Source organism: Palaemon carinicauda, unplaced genomic scaffold (assembly GCF_036898095.1).
Source record: "Palaemon carinicauda isolate YSFRI2023 unplaced genomic scaffold, ASM3689809v2 scaffold740, whole genome shotgun sequence".
In the NCBI taxonomy this organism is placed as follows: Eukaryota; Metazoa; Arthropoda; class Malacostraca; order Decapoda; family Palaemonidae; genus Palaemon; species Palaemon carinicauda.
The window spans coordinates 22020-47385 of record NW_027172028.1 but is presented as its reverse complement, the minus strand read 5'-3'; the positions used below and the strand labels follow the sequence as shown (position 1 = coordinate 47385).

Below are 25366 nucleotides of genomic sequence, written 5' to 3'. Positions count from 1 at the left end.
AAAGATCAAGACTTATTTTTTTCATACTAGTTCACAGGTGATCCCCCCTGTGGCCGCGTGGGCATAAAAACAATTAGAAGAGAGGCAAGAGAGCGTGCTAGAAATAGGAATGAATGGCGAGCGATTGTGACGCAGTTCCGGTAGGCCCTGCTGCTTCCTCCGGTGCCTTAGATGACCGCGGAGGTAGCAGCAGTAGGGGATTCAGCATTATGAAGCTTTATCTGTGGTGGATAATGTGGGAGGGTGGGCCGTGGCACCCCTAACAGTACCAGCTAAATAGCCAGAAAACTTTTAGCCAGGTATAACCATCCACCGCTAGTTAGCTGGTGTTAGACTGGCCACCACACTCACGCATGAACCGGTGGTATGACATCTCTTTTTATTTTGTCTCTGTAGAGAACAGAAATGCTGGCTTTCTCTGCCATTAACCCTTATTTAGGAAAATACAAACTGCCTTAAGACTTTGACTTCTTTTTCTTATCAGGTGTGTGTATCGTGAGGTTTCATGATGCAGGTTAAACCCTAGAGACGGATCTTCACACCCTTTTTTTCTGCATGCAGAGGGCACTGTGATCTATCGGGGCTTGAAGGCGAAGAGGTCCTTATGTCTTGCTCAATTTCCTTGTTGACTTCTCGATTAGTTTCTTCTTGGGAACGGTCGAGTAAGAGAGTGATTTGATCCCCAGACAACTCTTAGGTTCTGAGGACAATGCGACTTTTAGCAAAGTGGCGCCGCCCTCATCTGTAGGGAGTCATCTCTCCAGTGGCATTGTGCATGAGCTTCGGCTTTACTTGCTGATCCCGGGTATCGGCTCTAATTAACGGCTTTTGGAGGTTCTGAAGTTAGAGGCTCAGCCTGAGTGCAGAGCTGCCTCTCCAGGAGTTGACTAGAGTTTTCTCAGTTGAGACTCCATGTGTAATGCACCAAAAGAACGTCTCGTGCTCTAGCATTAGCAACCTCTGCTTTTGCTCGTCCACCCTTTATTTGTCCTGCTTCGGCTGACAAACAAAAACATTTGTAGACCAGTAGGCCTACCCTTAGGGGTTACCAGTCGGTTGATTCTGATGCGGTAAACCCAGAAAATAACTTGCGTCATGTTTCTCTACTCGCCAATTATGACGTGCGCCCCCTGACTAAGCTTTTTCAGCGTGCTGAGGGCTCGCAACATACAAAGCACCGTTTATTACCATCTGGTGGCGAGCGCCATCCTTATTCTTGATAGTCACTCCTCGCCTGAGTTGTTGTCACAACCTGGCTTTGGGAAATGAGTGCGGAATTCTTTTTCAGAGCAAGACGATGATGAAGTACCGAGGTTGTTTAAAGTCCCTGCCCTTTGCCGTCATCATTTTGTTAAGCCAGATCCTTTTTGGCATGTGCCTCGGGCTTCTCCCTATCACGAGGGAGAATCTGTTGAAAGTATGCGCCAGCAAGTATGTAGCGCAGCTCACTCTCGTTCGCCACCATCCAAACACTCCCCCTCCATCCTGTAGGAGCTCACAAGGCTATTTTCGCCAACCTCCAGCTAGAGCCATGGCAAGTGAGAGTGCTTCTACCCTCACTGCTTCGGTGCATAGATCCTATTCTTGTAAGGTAGTCTTGTGCAATGTTACACACCCAATCACTAAGCGTTTGGGAGGTGGGCAGGCGAGCGCTAGGTCACAGCGAGTTTCCAGCACGCGCATTTTCTTGCAGTTCAATGTTTAAGGGATCTGTCATTAAAAAGAAAAATAGTTAAAAAAAAATACCATTCGTGCTCCAAAGATCTCAATATACAGTACAGTACTTGATTACATTTTAAAAACCTATTTGTTTGTACTACTTTATTTGCTAGACTAAGAAGTGCCATCCCTTTAAAAGTGAAATACAGCAAAGCTCCAGAATGTATGGGGTACTAGATGACCTAGCCTGTCCCAGTCCCGGAGTATGACACATCGTCATTCATTTTATGATACTGTACCTTCTAATTATACCTGCTAAGCTTTCACTCTCATTGAGTCGTGGAATTTTCCTGAAGTTGCGTATTGCTTCAACATTTTAACCCTTTTACCCCCAAAGGACGTCCTGGTACGTTTCACAAAACTCATCCCTTAACCCCTATGGGCGTACCGGTACGTCCTTGCAATAAACTGCTATTTCCATTTTTTTTTCATATTTTTGATAATTTATTGAGAAACTTCAGGCATTTTCCAAGAGAATGAGACCAACCTGACCTCTCTATGACTAAAATTAAGGCTGTTAGAGCAATTTAGAAAAAATATACTGCAAAATGTGCTGGGGAAAAAATAACCCCTTGGGGTTAAGGGTTGGAAATTTCCAAAGAGCCTAGGGGTAAAAGGGTTAAAGGCTTATATAGTAATTGTAAGTTTGACCCTCGTAGTATCGGGGGATATTGAGGAAGGAGAAGACTAATTGGTAAGGGACCTCTGGTAGCGGTTCTAACACGCCCCAGTTACTATACCAACACTCTATGAGAATGAGCGAGCTGGTTATATACCTGGCATTCCACGCAACTTTTTTTCTCTGGTATATTTAGCAGTATTTATACCTTTGAAATGGTGCTTTAAGGAGCATTTCACGGAGCGACACAGGTCGAGCCCAGAAATAGATTTTTCCCTCTTTAAAATCCCTTTATTAAATCATAATCATGAGTTAGTGTTGCCAGTGACAACCTTTCTCTTTTAGATCTCTCTCGAGTTTGATAAGAATGAAAACTATCCAATGGGATTTCAAGCAAGTTTTAATAGATAAAGCCTTAAAAAACAGTTCTGAATAAACAGGAAGAAAACAATTTAATTCTCTAATATCAAAGTTAAGTTGTAATAGATTATGTATTAAATATTTTGAAAGAAATTTTAATTACTAGCATGCAAAAATGGAACTGCTTGTTATTATTGTAACCAGCTAAGCTCAAACCCTAGTTAGGAAAATAGGATGATATAAGCCCAAGGGCTCCATTAGGGTACGTTAGGTTAGGGAAATAAGGAAGAGAATTCATCAATGAAAAGTTAGGTATAAGAAAGTTAAAGGAGCCAAATCAGTTCTGTATGTGTTAACACTTTTACCCCCAGGCTATTTGGAACTTTCCAACCCTTAACCCCCAGGGGTTTTTTCTTTCAAGCACATTTTGCAATACAGTATATATTTTTTAAATTGCTCTAACAGCCTTAATTTTTGTCATAGAGAAGTCAGGTTGGTCTCATTCTTTTGGAAAGTGCCTGAAGCTTCTCATAAAGATATAAAAAATATGCAAAAAAACGATGTAAATAGCAGTTTTTTTTTTTTTTTTTTTTTTTTTTTTTTTTTTTTTTTTTTTTTTTTGCAAGGACGTACCAGTACGTCCATTGGGGGTAAAAGGGTTAAAGTATCTTGACTAAGCATTCGCCTTTAGATTTTAGGAGGATTAGTTAGTGAAGACTGGCTGCTGGCTTTGGTATACTCTAGGTTTATTGTAGAGGCCGAATAGTTTAGTTATTAACGAATCCGCTAATAGGTATTTTAAAGAACTGAATATGATTGGTATCAGTACCTGAAGTAAAGCAAGAAGCTGGACTAACTAGGCGTAGGGGATGAGGTCGTGAGGATTGTGATAAGCGAGAAATCAGTCTGGAAATCCAATTCCTTAATGATAAGCTTTAGATGCCAATATGAAGTTACTTGTCATTTTACCTTAAGCATTTGATTCTAGGAATTATAAAACAGCTAAAGTTGTGTATGAAATGGAATGCCAATGCTATTTGTCCTGAAATGAGCCAAGTATAAAGTACTGTATTTAGGTAGAATGTTAACTAATAAAAGAAGCTGAAGGGTTCAAAGGGTGTGTATTGAATTCTTGTAGATCACGAGTGAATATTATTTAATTTTATGACAATTGCTATGTGGTTTTCAATTCCCCATAGTTTCAGGTTCCGAGTTAGTAGGTAGGCTGACAATTATCCATATATTGTACTGGAACAACGGTTATGGGGTTCAAGCACTTACCCACAGTAGTGCATTTGAGTTTCCAATGGAGACACAAGATGCTGAACTTGACGATTTTATTCAGACAAGTACAGGGCACTTAGAAATACTGATAGGGGCAGTAATTACACTATAAATAGTTAACCCATTTACCCCCAAAGGACGTACTGGTACGTTTCACAAAAGCCATCCCTTTACCCCCATGGACGTACTGGTATGTCCTTGCAAAAAAATGCTATAAAAATTTTTTATTTTCATATTTTTGATAATTTTTTTGAGAAAATTCAGGCATTTTTTAAGAGAATAAGACCAACCTGACCTCTCTATGACAAAAATTAAGGCTGTTAGAGCAATTTGAAAAAAATATACTGCAAAATGTGCTGGGAAAAAAATAACCCCTTGGTGGTTAAGGGTTGGAAATTTCCAAATAGCCTGGGGGTAAAAGGGTTAAAAAGGTCGACGACTGCAAATAATATTTGAACAAGTTAAGAGTCACACACTTGGAGTTGCTTCCGTGAGCTCGTGACTCCAACTGTCATCCTAACTTGCCGGTTGAATTAATGTATTTTTGTTTAAATTTTATAAGTGTTTAATGTAAAAAATCACACATTCAGAATCACTTCCATGAAATTAAATTGCCAAAAAGTAAACAATTACAAATAAAAAAGATAGATTTCTTTTCCTCTTTTAACATTTTCATAGTTTTATTTGTCATTTCAACAAACTATGAATTCTTAACAGGATGAATGAAATATAAAACCAATCTGCAACTGGTAGAAATGCTTTCAGTTTGAGGATGGAATTGATGAAATTTTAGAACTTAATAATTAGGAAAAGCGGAATTATAAGGATCATTAAGGAAGGAAATATCTGTTTTATTCTACAAATATGAAATTTCTAACTGGATTTGTTTTCAGGTGTTGACTGCCTCTTAAAACCTTCGAGGAGACCATTATCCAATATCAAAAGTTGCTACAAGTTGCCAAATATTAACAGCGTACAGTACTCCACATCAACCGGTTTTTCTTCAGTCAGCTGTTATAGTTTGTAGATTGATAAAGGTAAGGAATAACAAATGCCAAAGTAATATACATAAGATTGTTGATAATTGCCTCGTAAGATCAAGATGTGAGTACAGAGTTATGCACATGAAGACTTACAAATAAACTGAAGAATTTCCCTTGATATCCGGGGAAAAGTTATTCTGAAGTAGGTGAGGTTGCAGAAGGAATTATGAGCTACATTCCAGGGTATTGGGGAGACTACCGAGGGAGGACATCTCCTAGGTGTTTGTGGCAACTGTCCAGGGATGTCTTATGAGTTGTATCTGGTGTGTTGGGTAGACTCCAAGGAGGACGTAACATGCAAAGTATTTGGGCAACAGTCTAGAGAGGGCTCATTACCATGGTGTTGGGAAGACATCCAGAGTATGCCTATTATCTTAGTTGTAGGCATCATCGATTTGAGGGAATGCTTACCATTTACGGTGTTGTCGTTACTCTCCAGAAGTGTTAATCTTGAGTGTCGGGATGACGGTCCAGGGAGGGAATATTATTCTGGGTGTTTTTTTGGCTACCGTTGAGGGAGGGCTTATCTATGGTATCAGAAAGGCTGTTTTTCCTAGTTATACTTACTTGGAACTTCCATTTCATCGCCCGCCCATCCGTCCCGTCGTGGTTCACGGGTGGAAGTTCAGAGGATTTCTTCTTCTTATGCCCGGCCTTGACTCAGACCTGGTGATTGTAGGGACTGTGGGTACTGCCAGTTGTATGATATGAGGAGACCTTACGGAAAATTCTGGTCGGTACAGGGTCTAACACCCAAGATATCCTAAGGAAATTCCTCGTAAGTATAGCTAGGAAAAGTACAAGAGGAAGGCCAAGGTTTGGGTGGATGGATGGAGTGAAGGAAGCTCTGGGTGATAGGAGGATAGATGTGAGAGAGGCAAGAGAGCGTGCTAGAAATAGGAATGAATGGCGAGCGATTGTGACGCAGTTCCGGTAGGCCCTGCTGCTGCCTCCGGTGCCTTAGATGACCGCGGAGGTAGCAGCAGTAGGGGATTCAGCATTATGAAGCTTCATCTGTGGTGGATAATGTGGGAGGGTGAGCTGTGGCTCCCTAGCAGTACCAGCTGAACTCGGCTGAGTCCCTTGTTAGGCTGGGAGGAACGTAGAGAGTAGAGGTCCCCTTTTTTGTTTTGTTTCATTTGTCGATGTCGGCTACCCCCCAAAATTGGGGGAAGTGCCTTGGTATATATATGTATGTATAGCTAGGAAAATACAAATTACTCAAAATTCATTTTTCTATGTAGAAATAGTTTTAACTTGGTTGTATATTATTTTAAGAATATCAAAAAAGCACCCAGATTATTAGAACTGATTGCAGATAAAACCAGATGTTAAAGTTTTAAGACAAAATATGCTTTTTGATGTTATAATTGTTTTGATAGATCTGCAGACTATTACATAGTATATTTAATACTCATATATTACATAATATAAAAGTTAGTTTGTTTTTCAGGTCAAGTCGAAAGGTGATAGGAATTCAGTACTAAATCACACAGGGTTTTATAAAGCGAACACCGCTGTGTTATGATTAACGTCAACTCGCTACAACTAAAAGGGTAAGAGATTTTTGTGATTTTTTTTTTAGGTATCAGTAGGGGAACCTTTTTACTAGAGGTTGCATATGAAGTTATATTTTTCATGTTGATTCCAAATGGCACAGGAGAGTATAGTGCCAGGAAGATAAACTAAGCGTTGTGAGGATGTGTTCTGTGTCAACAGTACTGTACTATGCTGATGGGAAATATATCAATTTGCATAAATATTGTATCTCCTTAAGATTAAAAAAGTGGTGCTACTATAGCGTGAGGTCTACGGCCATATGTAGCTTACCCACGTGAAACCTGAGGTCTACCGCATGACCATGACCTGTCATTCCCGCTCTCCCCGCTCGTGTAAAAGAATACCGTTAGGTTAGGTTAGGATTAAACGGCGGTAGCCATCATCGTTAGTGCTCACGGGAGGTAGGCCTCACGCTAAAGTGCTAACGGGAGGTAGATCTCACACTAAAGTGCGTTAGACTTCATGGTAAAGTAGCAACAAAAAAAGTTCAGGGTTATAGATTCAAAATGTATAGCTATGACAGAAACTAGACTATATGTTTTTGTAAGTAGCATTAGAAAATAGAGAGGATTGGATAAAAAATTACTACATAAGGGGGTCGACAAAGGTGGTGGAAATATCAAAGAAAGTGCAGGAAGGGAGGCTGAGATGGTATGGACACCTGATGAGGAGAGATGAGGACCACGTTGGGAGACATACTATGGAGATGGAGGTTCAGGGAAGAAGAAGAAGAGGGAGACCAAGAAAGAGATGGAGGGACTGTGTGAGAGGAGACTTACAGGAGAAGGGAATTGATGAGGCAGAAGCGCAGAATAGAAAAGGATGGAAACGGCTCATCCGCAACGGCGACCCCATATAAAAATGGGAACCAGCTGGGAAAAAGATTATAAAATGGAGAAATTTATTCCTACCCATATTCCAAACCTATTTTGTTCCGTAACCGAAATACAAACCACGCTATTTACAAAGGGTTTACTTTTAGCGCAGCTGAAATGACGAGCCAATAGTTTTTAACGAGGGTTAATTACCCCCGCGCTAGTTAGCGGGGGGTGGGGAAGGGTAGCTTGCTACCCCTCCCCCCTCCACACACCGGTGACTTGCTTCACTTCACTTTTGGCTCGGCGGTGATCAGACGTGTCTGTTCATCGCCTTCGCTGACAGCCTTTAATTTTCTTCTTTTTCTTTACAGCTTGTGTGATTGGTTGGAAGTTGACCTTCAGTTATTTTCTTTTATTTAATATGCGGACATGCCCAGGAGTTGCCGGCCGTCCTTGTGGGACTTTCATGTCGGACGTGAGTACGGATCCTCACACCCTCTGCCCTCAATGTCGGGGCCGACGGTGCGACCAGGATAACATGTGCCGTGAGTGTAGGGAGTGGTCTGCCTCCCAGTGGGAGAGGTTTGGCCGTCGGCGTAAGAAGAAGTCCAAGAGAGACCGTTCTCCTCCGGGGTTAGCCTTGAAGGAGGAAGGTTCTCGGGACTCTTCTTCCGCCGCCCAAACCTCCTCCGAAGCTCCCCCTCGTCCGCCTCCTAAGGAGAGTCGTCCGAGTGGGAGCGCAGGCCCTTGTTCTGTTTCCCTACCTTCGGTGGGGGGAGAGGGCGTCGCCTCCCATAGCGAGGCGGTTCCCCCTCCTCCTCCGGGGGAGGTTATTGATAATAATACTTTATCCAGTGATGATCTGTTGCAGATTTGGTCGTCCCTGGGGCTTAAGGGCTTGCCCTCCAGGGTCGCTCTTATTGACCTTGTCTCGTTGGGGGCCGCTGTTAAACAGTCGCCGGTGGTAGCGGAGGTAGACCCTCTGTCTATTGTCGACGTCGTGGTGACAGAGGCCTCCGACGTGGCTGGGCCTTCCGACGCAGGTGCTGTTGCTGGTGATGGTGCTCTAGGCTCTCCTCCTCCTTCCGTGCATCCTTCGAAGGGGGAAGTGAGTCCTTCGGTCTCGACGGCTGCCCAGCTTCCTTCTGAGGGAAGTGTTTTGAAGGAGACTCCCCTTCGGAGGACCGATGGTCCCGACGATCTCCCCCGAGGCCGCCTCCGCCGTAAGGCTCACCGCCCTCTACGCCACAAGGGCCTCCCTTCCCCTTACAGGGGGACTAAGAGGCGCCTTTTTGGGTCTTCGTCCTCCGGGGGGGACTCTCCTCGTCAGCCTCAACCGACTACTCCGCCCTCCTTGAACCTCTCTGCGGACCGCTCTCCATCTCCTGCCGGAGCTTCGCCTTCTGGAGAACTCGTCACCCGACGGGCAACGGTCCCTTCGGGGCTAAGGGATTCTTCCCTTACGCGAGCAGGGCCAGCGCACAAGCGCTCTCCTGCTCGCCAGCGATCTCCTGCTCGTCGACGATCTCCTGCTCGCCAAGACTCTCCTGCTCGCCGACGCTCACCTGCTCGTCGGCTCTCTCCTGAGGTTCGCCCCCCTCGCCAGCGCTCTCCTGCTCGTCAGCTCTCTTCCGAGCGTCAGCGCTCATTTGAGGACCATCGCCCTGCGGTCTCTGACCACCCTTTAGTTCCTGCTGAACTCCCTGCTCACCATCGTGTGTCAGAAACACATGTTCGCCAACGCGCCAGCGATCTTCCCGTTCCTGCTCGTGAACCTATCCTCTCACAGGACACGCGTCGACCTTCTGCTCGCCAGCGATCACCAGCTCGCCAGCGATCACCAGCTCGCCAGCGATCACCAGCTCGCCAGCGATCACCAGTTCGCCAGCGATCACCTTCACATGCTGCCCGCCATCGCACGAACCTGCATGATCGCCCGCTTACGCATGCTGCTCCTCATCGCAATACCCTGAACGATCGCCCTCCTGCGGATGCTGATCACCATCGCACAACCCTGCACGATCGCCCGCTTACGCATGCTGCTCGCCATCGCACAACCCTGCACGATCGCCCGCTTTCGCATGCTGCTCCTCATCGCAATACCCTGAACGATCGCCCTCCTGCGGATGCTGATCACCATCGCACCCTTTCACGCGATCATTCACCTGCGCATGCTGCTCGCCATCGCACAACCCTGCACGATCGCCCGCTTACGCATGCTGCTCCTCATCGCACAACCCTGAACGATCGCCTTCCTGCGGATGCTGATCACCATCGCACCCTTTCACGCGATCATTCACCTACGCATGCTGCTCGCCATCGCACAACCCTGAACGATCGCCCGCTTACGCATGCTGCTCCTCATCGCAATACCCTGAACGACCGCCCTCTTGCGCGCAATCATTCACCTTCACATGCCGCTCGCCATCGCTTACCATCACGTGATCATTATCGCCAGCGATCTTCTTCACCTACGCGGCAGCACGATCCCTCGCCGTCGCGCCATCGCTTGCGTTCGTCGCCTCGGACACGTGTTCCTTTACCTGCCCACCCTCACGCCCACTCGCCTGCGCGCCCGCGTGATCGCTCGCCTGCGCGCCCGCGCGATCGCTCGCCTGCGCGCCCGCGCGACCGCTCGCCTGCGCGCCCGCGCGACCGCTCGCCTGTACGCCCGCGCGATCACCCGCGCAACCATTCGCCTTTGCGCGACCGTTCACCCTCGCGCGACCATAGTTCGCGGCGAATTCCACAGCCGGTGGTAGCAGCAGGGACGCGTGCTCCTAGACGGCACTCGGGATCACCTCCATCCAAGCACAGGTTGGTATTGCAGGACGAGGACAGGTCATTACAGCATTCTTCCCCACCTTCTTTTCAGGCAGGTACCGTCGTGTCCACTCCAAAGGATCGCCCGATCCCTTTCACCTTAGCGAGGATTTCGGACTCTGTGTCCTTTGAGCAGCAGACTTGGTTTGGTCCGCTGGCACGGGCGTTAGTGAGGGTTATGAAACCAGCACTCGCCGGCCAGGGTAACAAACCAGCGGCTGTCTCTCCTTCGCTGAAGAGAAAGAGAGGAGTGGACTTCGTGGTGACTTCCCCCAGGGCGAAGTTGGTTCCCAAGAGGTCGGTCTCGAGGGTCCCCTCTCCTGCACGAGTACTCTCTCCTTCTCCCGTGGACGAGGCCTTTCCGTCCTCAGGTGAGTCCAGTGGACCGGTAGTCTTCCCCCCGGCACCAGGGGGGGAGACTTCGCTTCAGGCAGGAGAATTGTCTCGTGAGGAAGGGGCCCCTCGAACCTCGTTGTTGGGATCCTGTATCCCTCCTAGGAGGGAGCCCAAGGATTCCAAGACCATCCCTAAATCCTCTGCAAGGATTCGACAGGAACCCATGACTACCCAGGGGAATGTCCACGTATCACCCCAGGAAGAGATTCCTGGGGCAGGAGACTTAGCTGCCAGCCCACAGGGAGGAGAACAGCAAGAGTCCGAACATGCCTTCTGGCAGGTCCTAAGCCTGATAAGGCAACTTAACAGTCTTACGGATCCAGTCATCCCCCCCCGTGAAGGCAAAGACACAATTCTGGATGAAGTGTTCGACGTTCGGAAGGCCCCTAAGACCAGTGCAGCTCTGCCCTGGTCTCGGGGGCTGAAGAGTGCCAGAGCTAGGGCCAATGCTCAGCTCGCACTTCTTGCCTCCTCCAGTCGTTCCACTGCCGGGAACAAACTCATCCCTCCTCCTCGCCTTCAGCAGAGGAGGTATTTCGAGATCCTGGGTGAGCACAACCTCGCTCTTCCGCTCCATCACTCTGTGGAGGAGCTGGCGAAGGGAGTTCCCTTGGAGAAACTCTCTGCCCGGCAGGTGTCGTTCTCGGCGGCAGAGATCCTTAACCACGAGAAGGTCGCTAAGTGTGCCATGCAGGCCACTTCGTGGCTGGACTTCTGGTTAGGATCTCTGGGCATCCTATTGCGATCTGAGGACTTGTCCAAGGAGACCAATAGGAAGGCCCTAGAGACCTTCTTGCTCTCGGGCACCCGCTCCATCGAGTTCTTGGCGCACCAGGTTACCACCCTGTGGGCCAACTCGGTGTTGAAGCGTCGCGATGCTGTGTCCGAGAGATTCCATCCGAAGGTCCCCGCCGTAGATGTGTGTAGGCTCCGACATGCCTCCCTCCTGGGGGAGAGCCTGTTTGAGCCTCAAGACTTGGAGCGAACGGCTGAGAGGTGGAGGAAATCCAGCACGGACTCCCTCCTCCACAGGGCCCTTACAACTCGGCCCTATAAGCCTCCAGCCCCGCCACAACAGCAGCAACAGCCTCGTAAGGCTCCAAAACAGGCACCGGCAGCTAAGAAAGTGGTGTCTAAGCCCCAGCCCTTTCCAGCCAAGGTCAAGAGGGGTGGTAAGTCCTCCAGGGGAGGCAAGACTTCTAGGGGTGGCGGCCGCGGCCGCAAGCCCTAGGGGTGGCAGTCCCCCTGCGTGTCCACCTGTGGGGGGATGCCTTCAGCGTTGCGTCCGCAGGTGGCAACATCTCGGGGCCGATGCTTGGACGATCTCGGTGATCGGCCAAGGTTATCGCGTCCCGTTCACGTCATCTCAACCTCCCCTGACAGCGAATCCAGTGTCGTTGAGCTCCTATGCCATGGGATCGGCAAAGGGGCTGGCCCTTCAGGCCGAAGTCAAGACCATGTTCGAGAAGGGTGCTCTCCAGGAGGTCGTGGACGGCTCTCCAGGCTTCTTCAGTCGACTCTTTCTTGTAAAGAAGGCTACTGGAGACTGGAGACCCGTCATCGATCTCTCGGCTCTGAACAGGTTTGTCAAACGAACCCGGTTCAGCATGGAGACAGCAGACACAGTCAGACTTGCGGTGAGACCACAAGACTTCATGTGTACACTGGATCTAAAGGATGCGTACTTCCAGATCCCAATCCATCCGTCTTCCAGGAAGTACCTGAGATTCTGCCTAGACAACAAGATCTACCAGTTCAAGGTGCTGTGTTTCGGTCTCTCCACAGCTCCTCAGGTGTTCACCAGAGTGTTCACCCTGATTTCGACTTGGGCGCACAGGAACGGCATTCGTCTCCTTCGTTACCTAGACGATTGGCTGATCCTAGCAGACTCGGAGTCGACCCTTCTTCGACACCGAGACAGGCTTCTAGATCTTTGCCAGGATCTGGGGATCGTGGTAAACCTCGAGAAGTCCTCTCTGCAGCCGTCCCAGCGACTGGTTTATCTAGGCATGCTAATAGACACCAATCTCCACAAAGCCTTTCCATCAGACGACCGGATAGCAAGGCTGAGGAGGGTGGCGGAACCTTTCCTCAGGCGAAAAGAACTCCCCGCCCAATCGTGGTTGCGTCTCTTGGGCCACCTATCCTCCCTGGCCCGTCTGGTTCCAAACAGCCGCCTCAGGATGAGATCCCTTCAATGGCGGCTCAAGTCCCGGTGGAATCAAGGATCCGATTCCCCGGACACTCTGATCCCAATGGGGTCTCTGGAACAGACGGACTTGCGGTGGTGGCTGGCCGACGAGAACCTGCGAAAGGGAGTGAGTCTTCTCGTCCTTCCCCCGGAATTGACTCTGTTTTCGGACGCGTCAAAAGAAGGGTGGGGGGCGCACGTTCTGAACCAGAGGGCCTCAGGCCTTTGGTCAGAATCAGAAAAGTGCCTACACATCAACCTGCTAGAATTGAAGGCCGTCTTTCTGGCCCTTCAACAGTTCCAACGGTTCCTGGCGGGTCACTCCGTGGTGGTGATGAGCGACAACACCACGGTAGTGGCTTATATCAACAAGCAGGGAGGCACTTTTTCGCAACAGCTATCCCATCTTGCAGTAGAGACTCTGAGGTGGACCGAAACCCACTCGATAACACTATCAGCTCGCTTCATTCCTGGCAAGAGGAATGTGCTCGCCGACAGTCTGAGCAGGGCTTCGCAGATAGTGAGTACCGAGTGGTCTTTGGATCCTCAGATAGCCAACAAAGTCCTGACTTTGTGGGGTTCCCCGACGGTGGACTTGTTCGCGACAGCCTTGAACTTCAAGCTGCCCCTGTACTGCTCACCAGTCCCGGACCCCAAGGCACTCTGGCAAGATGCTTTCCAGCAACGGTGGGACAACATCGACGTGTATGCCTTCCCACCATTCTGTCTGATGAGAAGGGTGCTCAACAGGACCAGACTATCGGTCAACTGTTCCATGACTCTAGTAGCTCCGCTATGGCATCACGCGGAATGGTTTCCGGACCTTCTGCAACTCCTGAAGGAACTCCCAAGGGAGCTTCCTCCACGACACGAGCTTCTCAGACAACCCCACTCCGGTGTCCCTCACAGGGCCGTAGCCTCGCTTCGACTTCACGCCTGGAGACTATCCAGCGTCTCCTCGCGGAGAGAGGCTTTTCGCAACAGGTTGCGGAGAGAATGTCTCGGCACCTGCGAAGGTCCTCTGAGGGAGTCTACCAAGCGAAGTGGAGAGTCTTTTGTGGTTGGTGTCGTGGAAGGGGTATCTCTCCACTCGATGCCACTATTCCAGCAATAGCGGACTTCCTTGTGTATCTGCGAGAAGAAATGCGCCTTTCTGTCTCGGCAGTGAAAGGCTATCGCTCAGCCTTAAGCTTGGCCTTCAGATTGAAGGGCGTGGATATTTCTTCATCGCTAGAACTCTCTTTACTCATACGTAGCTATGAGCTTACCTGCCCCCAGTCGGAAGTGAGACCCCCTCCTTGGAACGTGGTTCGAGTTCTCAGGTCTCTCAAGAGACCTCCCTTCGAGCCATTACGCCAGGCCTCCGATCGCCACCTGTCTTGGAAGACGGCTTTCCTACTCGCCTTGGCCTCGGCCAAGCGAGTTAGTGAACTTCATGGTCTCTCGTACGACATCGCCCATTCAAGGGGATGGGGGGAGGTAACGTTCAGGTTCGTCCCTGAGTTTGTGGCCAAGACTCAGAATCCTGGAGTGCCGGATCCTCGGTTCGACTCTTTCAGGATCGCGAGTCTCCGTTCTGTAACAAACGACCCAGACCAGCTGCTACTATGCCCAGTGAGGTGTCTGAGGTACTACTTGAAGAGAACGGCTGCAGTCCGTCCTCATGTGCGAGCTTTGTTTGTGAGCACAGGCAGGACAAAGAGGAGGGTCACAAGGAACACCATCTCTGCTTGGATTCGAAGGGTTATCCACCATGCCCTGAATCCTGACCCTCCTCCGTCACGTCGCCCTCGGGCCCACGATGTCAGGGGTATTGCTACATCCCTGGCCTTCAAGAGAAACTTCTCTGTGACGCAGGTACTTCAAGCGGGGGTCTGGAAGCGTCAAACGACCTTCACAGCCCACTACCTGCAAGACGTGACCCACAGGAGCCTCGATACGTTCTCTATCGGCCCTGTGGTGGCTGCACAACAGCTGGTCTAACCTCAGGCTCCTTTTTGGACAAGTAGCAGTAGGTTGAGGGCGTTGTTACCCGGTCTTAGTCTGTGTGAATGAAAGAGTATGTCTGACCCTTACTTCTTTCTTCATTCTCCCCTCTCTTGGGGAAGCAGCATCCTGGTCCTCGCATAGCTGACCTCGACCTCTGCAGGTAACCCATGCTTCTTTGTGCTCCTAGTATTAAGCTTAATACTGTTGCGTCTCCCATACCCTGACGAGGTGGTATGGGGAACGTCCTATCCTAGAATTCCTATCTGAAGGTCTCAAGGTCAACTTCATAGGACGAGTCACACTCTCCTCCTCACACTACTTATGTAGGCCACTCGTTCCTAGCGATGCTAGGAACCTGTGAGGTACAGGGGCTCCCTCTCTCTAGTGCTGCTCACTAAGGGATCGAGCCCCCGGGCAAGCCGAAGTCAGTAAGGCTGGGGACTTTCCACCCTTCCTAAGGGGTAAGTCACCCTTTGTAAATAGCGTGGTTTGTATTTCGGTTACGGAACAAATGACAAATTCGAAGATAATTTGTATTTTTCCTAACCATACAAACCTTAGCTATTTACACATATGTGCCCGCCATCCCTGACCCCCAAGTCAAGTCCTACCTCTAAGTGAAGTGAAGCAAGTCACCGGTGTGTGGAGGGGGGAGGGGTAGCAAGCTACCCTTCCCCACCCCCCGCTAACTAGCGCGGGGGTAATTAACCCTCGTTAAAAACTATTGGCTCGTCATTTCAGCTGCGCTAAAAGTAAACCCTTTGTAAATAGCTAAGGTTTGTATGGTTAGGAAAAATACAAATTATCTTCGAATTTGTCATGTTAAAAGGTAAAAAAGTTTTATCTTGACTGAATATGTACGGTGGAGTTTTAATAACAAATATGGAAATATACTTTTTGTTTGGGGGTTAATCAAGTATGTTGAGGTGGGAAATTTTTATTTAGAAATCATACTCTAAAGCATGATTTTGATAAATGAATCTTGAATGATTTCTATTTGAGCTTAGAAATGTTTATTTTATTTTTGTTTTCAACCTCAAACTAGTATTGCTAATATTGGGACAATGTTTTTTTCTAATAACAATGTTCCTTTTGGGTGATTGTGCCATCAGTTCATTGAGTTGTTTACTGTAGGCATTACTTGAAGGTTCTTGGGTCAATAGCTACACTGATTATAGTCTTAAAATATCTCCACTATTGCTTGTTTCTTCCGTTAAGGTGACACTCATCTATTGCATTTTACTAATTAGTGGAGCTGTGGGTATTTCCCAAGGTATGAGTGTTGAGGTTTTCTCTCTCGAATTTATAAGCTTGAAAAAGCAATTAGTCCTATTTACCACTAAAAGAAAGTTTGACCCATATTAGCTTCAATAAAAAAAAAGCTTGAAATCAAAATTGTGGGAATGGAAAATTTCAAATGGAATTTCAGTGAGCTGTAAAATTGTTTAATCTTGTGGGGAGAAGGAAGGCCTCTACGGCGAAGAGGAAGACGAGCTTCCCTTGGGGGGGAGAAGGAAGGCCTCTACGGCAAAGAGGAAGACGAGCTTCCCTTGGGGGGAGAAGGAAGGCCTCTACGGCGAAGAGGAAGACGAGCTTCCCTTGGGGGGGAGAAGGAAGGCCTCTACGGCGAAGAGGAAGATGAGCTTTCCTTGTTTTGGTAGGGTTTTTGAAACATCGCTCCCTGGAAATCTTCTGGAGGGGGTTGCCATGATAATTTCAGTTCAAGTTCGTTCATTTCTTGTAGTGTAACCATCGTGATGAGAAAGGAACGAGGATTTTGGGGACTAAGTCATGAGCAGCCATTGCATGTGCCTCCCTGGTTATAGTTTAACCCTTTTACTCCCAAAGGACGTACTGTTACGTTTCACAAAACTCATCCCTTTACCCCCATGGACGTACCGGTACGTCCTTGCAAAAAACTGCTATTTACATTTTTTTTTTTCATATTTTTGATAATTTATTGAGAAACTTCAGGCATTTTCCAAGAGAATGAGACCAACCTGACCTCTCTACGACAAAAATTAAGGCTGTTAGAGCAATTTGAAAAAAATATACTGCAAAATGTGCTTGACAAAAAATAACCCCTGAGGGTTAAGGGTTGGAAATTTCCAAATAGCCTGGTGGTAAAAGGGTTAATTGAGGGGGGGTCAAGGCACTAATCATATGTATATATGGCCATTCTCCAGCTCAATGTTATGTGCATTGTAACTGTCCATTGCTGCTGAAGCAAACCTTCGTTGTCGAAGCAATTCAAGTGTAGCTGGACCTCAGCAGTTTAAAACTCATAAGGAGGTGTTGTGTTGGCAGTAGTTAGAAATTGCCGACCGATGCCAGGGAACCGCCACCCTGCCAGTACACTGAAGAGATACTTTTCTAACTCTTGAACAAGTGTTGAGGCCAGGAGATCTGTCTGTTCCCTTTGTAGCAAAGTATTTGGACGGCAGCCATGATGCAGATGAATCTTGAACTATGAAAGGAATAAAATGTCATAAACATTTAATTAGTAGTAGTTTAAGGTTTTTGTATTTTAATGAGTGGTTTACGGATGTGTTAACTAATACTGAAAGATGGTGATAAAGTGTAAAGTAAGTGTTCTCTTTTAAAATCAAGAATGAAAAACTACTGCCTCAAAACACAAAATTAATTGGTTCCGTAGTGGCTTTCGTAACGTGATTTTTATAGTCTCGCGAGTTGCCTTTAACTTGTAATTAGCCTAATTCATTCCAGACCAACAAAACGCCACATTCAATTATAAAAAGGAAACACTTCAATATACAGTACTCAACAAATGACTACAATTATTTGGATCATTATATAATAACTTGACCATTGGTTACCTGTAAAAGAAATGTATAATTAGAGCAAATGGTGAAAATACAGTAACAAAAATGTATAACCTTACCTTTGGAGAGAGGGGATGTCCAAGAGAGAAGTGGCGTGGCGTTAGAGAAGGATGACAAACAGCGGAAAACTTTAAGTAGTGGCAGAAAACGTAAACACTTAACTTTACATACATACATACATATACCAAGGCACTTCCCCCAATTTTGGGGGGTAGCCGACATCAACAAAAGAAACAAAAACAAAAAAGGAGACCTCTACTCTCTACGTTCCTCCCATCCTAACAAGGGTCTCAACCGAGTTCAGCTGATACTGCTAGGGTGCCACAGCCCACCCTCCCCCATTATCCACCACAGATGAAGCTTCATAATGCTGAATCCCCTACTGCTGCTACCTCCGCGGTCATCTAAGGCATCGGAGGCAGCAGCAGGGCCTACCGGAACTGCGTCACAATCGCTCGCCATTCATTCCTATTTCTAGCACGCTCTCTTGTCTCTCTCACATCTATCCTCCCATCACCCAGAGCTTCCTTCACTCCATCCATCCACCCAAACCTTGGCCTTCCTCTTTACAAAAGAGGATAATGACAGAAAACATTAACGCTTAATTTTAGGAGACATTAATAAATGGCACAAAATATTAACACTTAACTTTACGATAAACTTGAAATTAAGTTTCTTGTTTTTTTACTTTTTCTAATTTTTTTTTTCTTTTTGTATTTTCTAAATTCAAATTCGTATTTTCATCACAACCACTTTTCTTTCGTTTTATATCTTCCGCTAGGCTTGTTAGTACCGAAGGCCTCTTTTAAAAAGAATCATCCAAATCTTGTTTCTTCTTGCTTAAAACTTTCCTGAAATGACTCTGGATCGTTCCTGTCGTAGACTGATTTCGACCATGTTCCTTTGCGATCACAATTGACCGCATGCCAGCCTCATATATCCTGATTATTTCCATCTTCGTCTCCATCGAAAGCATCATCCTTTTCTCTCCCTGTACAAGAGCAACTTTCTTGGGACCCATGGCTAATAAACTAACGTAATATCACACGCAATACAGTACAATAATTACTAAAGGGAAATCACAAACACTGTCAATGCGTACGATACCGCTGCCGAAATGAAAAGAAATAGGAACGCCAATGCGTAGATGCATGTGATACAAGACAGTAGATTCTGACCAATAGGAGAGCAGGATCTTATGGTGGTAACTAGCATTTGAGTAGGGAGATAACCAATGGGAGCGCTGATGGATGGCGGCGTGAATTTTAAAATCAGTCTCAGACACGGTCGGGCTCTCATACTGTACATCCTTTCGTTGCCCAAAACATTTTTCATGATGCGAGTCGTAAGATTCTTCATCTCGTTTCGGAAAGTGAAAATGTCTTAAGCAGATTCTTTCGTGTCGAGAGGTATGACTGTACAGCATTTTAAAGAGAATAGACCATAAAAACGGATTTTGACGTAGGAAAAATCTATGTTTGGGTGAGATAGCCGTGTCGTCCTGAAGGCAATCCATTGGAGCCTCCCCCTTTGCAAAGGGTGATCTCAACTTGTCGGTGCGCCGACTTCCCTGCACTGCCGTTACTTCCTAGCCCCTGAGATTTCTCGATCGACCTGCGGCATCCTATATTTATTTTATACTGGCTTTGCCGTCTCTGACGGCGTGGCATTTGTTTTAGTGTCTTTCTAACCTTTCCTGGGATTCAGGGTGCGGCGGCCTAGACTGTCTCTGTCTAGAGACTTGTTGGGATAACCCTCGGATTGAACCCAGATTTCTTTCTGAGCCTGACATCCTTACCGTCGCCTCTGTTCTGGGGATTGTTAAGGAATGCTCATATGGCGCATGGGTATAGCTACACTATGCCGTCACCTCTCTTTCATATCCTGGCCTTTCTGGGACTGACATTGCATGAATTTTATCATTATGCTGCTGTGTATTTGCATTTTTTGACCATGGGCGTTGGTTCCCTCTGGGATCTGACCCTCCACAGCTGCCAGCATGCTTCTCCCTGAGGGGGTAAGCTGTCAGACTGACGGCAGTGCTGGTACCTAACGGCTTTGCCACCACCTATCGGCACGCTATCCTATAGTACCTGTGCCGGCGATACGTCGCTACTTACGGCAGTGCCGCACTGGCGACACTGCCTTCGCCTATGGCAAGGTGTTCTCTGCGGAAACCCTTGCCGGTTATCTCCGCCGCCCCTAGGCACCATTGCCCCCAACGCCATTGCCGTTACTGGCGGCGGGGCTAGTAATAATCTATGGGATTGGATGTCTGTACTAGCGCCTTAGGGCACATAGGACGCTGACGGCAATGCCGTTAACCCCCTGGCACTGCCGGTACCTCTAGTGCACACGCCTTTCTGTCCTCTATATCTGAAACTGCCTTGCCTAACCTAAGGTGGGTTCTCTACTGGCTGTATGTGAATTCAACTACAGATCAACCTAAAGGCCTTACTCCTTCAACTTTTGAGGCTTCTATATGTATGCTGGGCCTTGGAATCCCTTTTACGAAAGCTCTTCTAGGCCCCGCCATGGAAATAACCACTAATATGATTATTGGTTTTCTATCAATTTGCCCATTCCCCTCTCAGTGTGTGGATTGGATAGATGGGTGATAACTCTATAGGTTAGTTCCCAATCCCAGGTCTTTTCTATTGAGGTTATCAACTTGTTGTTACAGCCCTCGGGTTGCTGTAGACTCTTGCTCGTTAATCGATGCGTCGATTGCTTAAACTATTAACCCTTTTACCCCCAGGCTCTTTGGAAATTTCCAACCCTTAACCCCCAGGGGGTTATTTTTTTCCCAGCACATTTTGCAGTATATTTTTTTAGAATTGCTCTAACAGCCTTAATTTTTGTCATAGAGAGGTCAGGTTGGTCTCATTCTCTTGGAAAATGCCTGAATTTTCTCAAAGAATTATAAAAAATATGAAAAAAAAAACTTTATAGCATTTTTTTGCAAGGACGTACCGGTACGTCCATGGGGGTAAAGGGATGGCTTTTGTGAAACGTACCAGTACGTCCTTTGGGGGTAAAAGGGTTAAGTTTACTCGTACCGTTGCCTTCTAATTGGCTATCTCTCTGCGGAGATATAGGAGCGACGGTTCTTTCCAAGAGCACCCAAGCCCCCTCTTTGGGCCTATAGCAACGGACTCTAAGGAGGCTATATATTCCAATCTAACGATGTTTATTAGGAGTGAAACAATTTCTTACTTTGAAAATCATTAGATTTTAGTATATATGAATTGGTTTGCTATAATAAGCTGATAAGTTTTTTAATAAATATATATCCTAAATATTGATTCTGGAAGCATTGTAGTGAAGAAAATTGGAGCCTAGACACACAGCATGTAGAAACTATTCCATTTGACTGATGAAATACGTTGTGGAAAAAATAAGAACTTATGACAGAATGAACTTTCTTATATGCCTAAAGTGTGATTTCAATAATTTTTATGGCATTTGTTAATAAAGAATAATTTTTGCAAATACCAAATAGAAAACTTGTAAGTTAAATTCATTTTTGGGGGGACATAAAAGAGACAGCTTGAGATATGTAGAATTTTTGTCTTTGTCTGTGGAAGTTTGTCAGTAATAGATAATAGATTAGCAGTTAATAGGAATTTATGTGATGAAATGCATACCTTGCTCATGAAGTCTTAAGAGGTGATACAGGCATTTGGGATCAGGAAAGAACTGATTTTTAGCTATGGTTGTATAGGGGATGTCATATTAACCCTTTTACCCCCAGGCTATTTGGAAATTTCCAACCCTTAACCCCCAGGGGTTATTTTTTTCCCCAGCACATTTTGCCGTATATATTTTTTAAATTGCTCTAACAGCCTTAATTTTTGCCATAGAGAGGTCAGGTTGGTCTCATTCTCTTGGAAAATGCCTGAATTTTCTCAAACAATTATCAAAAATATGGAAAAAAAGAATTTTATGGCATTTTTTTGCAAGGACGTGCCGGTACGTCCATGGGGGTAAAGGGATGAGTTTTGTGAAACGTACCAGTACGTCCTTTGGGGGTAAAAGGGTTAAAATGCAGTATTGTCAAACATACCTTGATGCTACCTTTAATTGGTGTCATAAGCGTAATGTGTGCAAGGACTTTAGTTTTTTGTGGTATTGAACCATACTTTGATGGTATTCTAGAATAGAAAATTTATAATAAACTGTATGGACATGAATTGTGGTATAACAATGAAACAATATCAAACAGATTTCATCGATTTGAAAAAAAAATTGTAGTTAAATGACTTGACATTATTAGAAATGAAACTATTAGAGAGATTCCTTGAGTGCCATATGTGGATGAGATCATGGCGAGGCGTAGATAGAGATGGTTTGGGCATGCTCTTCACACTCCCCCAGAGATGAGTTCACCAAACTTTCAACTGGGCTCCACAGGGCACTGGAAGAGTTGGAAGACCCAGGCCTACATGGCTGAGTATTGTGGGTGTAAAGTAGGTGGTGATGAATGTAAAAGTATTGATTTAAAACCTCAAAACAGAGATGATTGGCAAAATCTAAGGCCCTTTGCTTTCTAATAATAATGGGTTTGTGTGAAAAAAATTTTAACAATTTTTTTTATATCTAAGTAAACTACTGTACTTAAATATAAAGCATTTGAAATTTTTTATTAATCTATTGTAAGCTCAATCATTTTTTGTCTCATGACCCATTTTTTTCATTTTTCAGTGACAACACAGCAGTGATCATGTTCTAGAAATTTATTTTATGAAGATTGCCAAACAAAGATTTCAAGAATCTATTGAAGATAAGTTGCGAGAGCGATTTGGACTCCCCTCTGCTTCTGAAAGTGCTAGGTAAGGAGAAGCAATTATTGGCTGTGGGGGATTCTTAGGATATTAATGCAGTGGACTCTTTAGTAGAAGTAAACCTTACGGATGAGGTAGTTGGAGATTTTTATCCAGACTGTTCACTCTTTGTGGATCTTGAACCGCAATAGGGTATGGTTCTTCATTAAGCTTGAACTCTGTCTTGATGCTGTATGCGATCTTTAGCTGTTCCCTTTTGCGTATCGCATTGAGGATAAAAAGTTTCTTATACACGAGATCTTCGGATAGTTGTTCCGGGGGGTGGGAACCCCGTGATACCCGGCGGTAATTCTCTTTTAATATCACTCGTAGAAATATTATACAGTAGAAAGCAGCCGAAGGGAACTTCCATCAGGACGACATGGCTCGAGGCCAAAAATAGATTATTCCTACGTCAAAATCCCTTTTTTTGACTTTTTGATGTAAAGGTAAGAATGTAGAGACAGGTCAGATGTGCAAGGTCTTACAGTACCTTTGATTGTAACATAAGCTTATTCAAATTGCATTGATGTTTTGCCTAAATATATATACAGTTGCGTTGGGCTTTGGTTGTACTTATATGTGAATTGAATGTTCGATTGGATTAATTCTGAAGAGGTTTTGTATGGAGATATTTATGCCTCTCCTGGTTTTGTATACCTACATTTTCATATATTACTTATTTCTCCTTCAATTTTGTATTAAATGTATTTTGTTGTAGATCCTCTTTTAGTACGCTCCTCTTGTGAGAGGTCCCCCATTCCAGCCTGGGAAGAGTCCTCTCTCTCCCCTTGTAATATTTAAACTCATTTCCTTATGTTCAATTACCTTTATATACAAATAAATCTTACCTAGAAAACATACTGCTCCTCTTATTTAGGACTCTGTGGATAGCCCTGCGGAGAGACTGGGAACCCAAGAAATAATTGGCAAGTGAGGTTCTAGCTGGGTCCCCTTGCCCAGTATAAAATCAAGGGGTGCTGCCCAGTGCCCAGTTCATCCTTGATTGTTTACCTCTTACCCAGATTTTTGAGTATTCCACTGTAGTGAAACCAAGCAGTCTGCGTGCTACGTCTGGCCACAGTCCGCAGACCAATACAGCGTCAATATGCGTAGGAGATGATGATGATGATAAACTCACTCTAAACTAGATTACTTCAAAGATGTGTTTGAGATGGCATTGAAGACAACATTTAAACTTTAGATAATAGTTTGTATAGACCAAGTGAGTCTATATGTATTAATAGAAATTCATGCCACTTGTGTAAAGATACACAATAGATTTTTAGTCTCATAATAAAGGAAGATATGATTATATAGGTGTATATACTGTCAACTTTTTTTCTGTCATCTAAGAATTTGAAGTAAACTGGTTTGAAGACTTTTCAGTAGGAGTTGAATTTGAATGGTAAAGACATTAAATTTCCTTTTTCAAATTGGGGTAATGTGGAAGCTGTTGTTACCAGGTACATATACTGTAAATTATTATGATTTAGGATTTGATTTTGTTAAAAGAAAAAGCAATATGTCAAATGTAACTGTATTAGGAAGTTTAGTTTAATTTTTTTGAAAAGTAATATTCAATGTAATAATAAATGCTTGAATGAATCATAAAGTGTTAACTTTTTCCACAAGACTTGGAATAAAGTTTAGGGAAAATGTTGTGGAAACAAATTCATTTTGATTTCTATGGACACCATTTTTCTTAAAGGCCCATTACTTATAAGTATTTCATAGAAGGGGAGCAAAAGGACATTTGTAAATCCTTTTTAGGAATCCTTAAGAGTCCTTAGGAGATAGGATATAGAATAATACTATTTGTAGCTTAAGTATAAAATTTACAAGATATTCAAATTATTAAAGCAAGATATTATTTTTCAGGCAATGATGATAAGCCGATTTCAAAGGTAGCGCGAAGAACCGCAAGTTACCGATGACTTACAAGCTGAGCCGCCCTAATAGCTACAAGGATGTGGTGCGTTTAGTGATGTCGATGAAGATAGGAGGTGTATGAACTAGGCCTTACTCAAGAGAACAAGTTTCAAGTTATGGCAAAACTCTCTCTCTCATGTTGGAGTTCTTTGGTGTGGCGTTTTGTCGACGCGATGTCCCCATCATGATAATCGGCTTTTATTCATCAGTGTAATACTATAGTCCATTTCTTTTAGCGAGGCAGATTTGCACCGACTCGCAGCGGTGCCCTTTTAGCTCGGAAAAGTTTCCCGATAGCTGATTGGTTGGACGAGATAATTCTAACCAATCAGCGATCAGGAAACTTTTCCGAGCTAAAAGGACACCGTTGCAAGTCGGTGCAAATCTGCCTCGTTAAAAGAAATGGACTATAATGAACTATTTTGATTGGAATAGCTAATGTAGAATAGAAGAAAGCCATGAGTATATTCTTAATGATGTTCAATGTTAACTAGCTTAGAAACATTTTAACCCTTTTACCCCCAAAGGATGTACTGGTACGTTTCACAAAACTCATCCCTTTACCCCCATGGACGTACGGGTACGTCCTTGCAAAAAAATGCTATAAAAATTTTTTTTTGCATATTTTTGATAATTTTTTGAGAAACTTTAGGCCTTTTCCAAGAGAATGAGACCAACCTGACCTCTCTATGACGAAAATTATGGCTGTTAGAGCAATTTGAAAGAAATATACTGCAAAATGTGCTGGGGAAAAAAATAACCCTTGGGGGTTAAGGGTTCGAAATTTCCAAATAGCCCGGGTGTAAAAGGGTTAAGTTTGCAAAGATGAAAAGAAAACATCGTAGATAGAAGTTTCACACCCGAACTATTGCTGGTAAAAATAGATCCAGCTAAAGCTTATAATAAGTGGTTTCTGTGATACTTACCTCAAACAATAAAGTGAAATCATAAGGACCAATAGAAGAA

At 45.2% G+C, this 25366-nt stretch overlaps 1 pseudogene; it reads left to right on the top strand.

Moving 5' to 3' along the window:
- Positions 1 to 24931, top strand: part of LOC137637438 (ketosamine-3-kinase-like) — a 43312-nt pseudogene extending 18381 nt beyond the window's left edge.
- The last annotated feature ends 435 nt before the right edge of the window (positions 24932 to 25366 follow it).